Source organism: Protobothrops mucrosquamatus, unplaced genomic scaffold (assembly GCF_001527695.2).
Source record: "Protobothrops mucrosquamatus isolate PMUCROS unplaced genomic scaffold, P.Mucros_1.0 scaffold271, whole genome shotgun sequence".
Lineage (NCBI taxonomy): Eukaryota > Metazoa > Chordata > Lepidosauria > Squamata > Viperidae > Protobothrops > Protobothrops mucrosquamatus.
In genome coordinates, this window is record NW_015386616.1 from 458,059 (window position 1) to 459,105 (window position 1,047).

Below are 1,047 nucleotides of genomic sequence, written 5' to 3' on the forward strand. Positions count from 1 at the left end.
CCAGTGTAAGTTTATATATAGATGAAGATTGTAGATATTTATCAATATCTTCACTATTTATAGTCTCTGAAGAATATAAATGCGAATAAAATTCAGTAAATACCTTTTTAATCATTTCTTGTTGGTAAATCTCACGGTCCTTGACCAAAACTTTAGATATAAGTCTAGCTTTTTGTCTCTTGCGTATTTGGTAGGCCAAGCATCTCCCCGGTTTATTTGCATTAGCAAATATATTATGTTTAATATACTTCAAGTTGGTGGCCACCTGATCAGCAATTAACAAATTAAATTGATCTTTAAGCATTTTAATAGAGGTTTTTAAGTTACTATCTGTTGGTCGTTGCAATAGTAATTTTTCTTTAGTCCCAATTTCTTTTTCCAAGTTTAATCTAGTCTGTATTTGCTTGCATTTATATGCATTATTCATAGCAATTAATATTCCCCTTAGATAGGCCTTGCCAGCATCCCAAACAATATTTATGGGAGTCCCCTTATTCAAGTTAAGTTGAAAGAACTCTTCCATAGATTCCTTCAAAGCTTTAACTTTATCCTCATAATTAAACAAATTTTCATTTATTCTCCAAGATTTCCTCTTTTTTTTCTGGCCAATCTCTATCCACACCATACTATGATCAGTCAAAGTTCTAGGAAAGATTTTAGTTTTATTACAGTCAGTAAGCAGGTCAGTCGATGTCAAAACAAAGTCAATCCTTGAAAAGGAATCATGTCTATGAGAAAAAAAAGTAAAGTCCCGTTCATTCATGTGTTGTGATCTCCAAGCATCCACCAATTCTAAGTCGTCCTTCATAGCAAAAAAGGACTTAGGTAATCTGGAAAGGGTTACATCTTTGGAAGTTGTTTTTTTATCTTTTAACGTATCCAGAACACCGTTCCAGTCTCCCATAACAATCAAAGAGTTATAGTCCATCACCACAATTTTCTGATGTAATTGTCTATAAAATTGCTTTTGAGCTGCAAGTTGATTAGGGGCATAAACCCCTATTATTAAACACTTTCTTCCATTTAAATTTATTTCCACAAATAAAT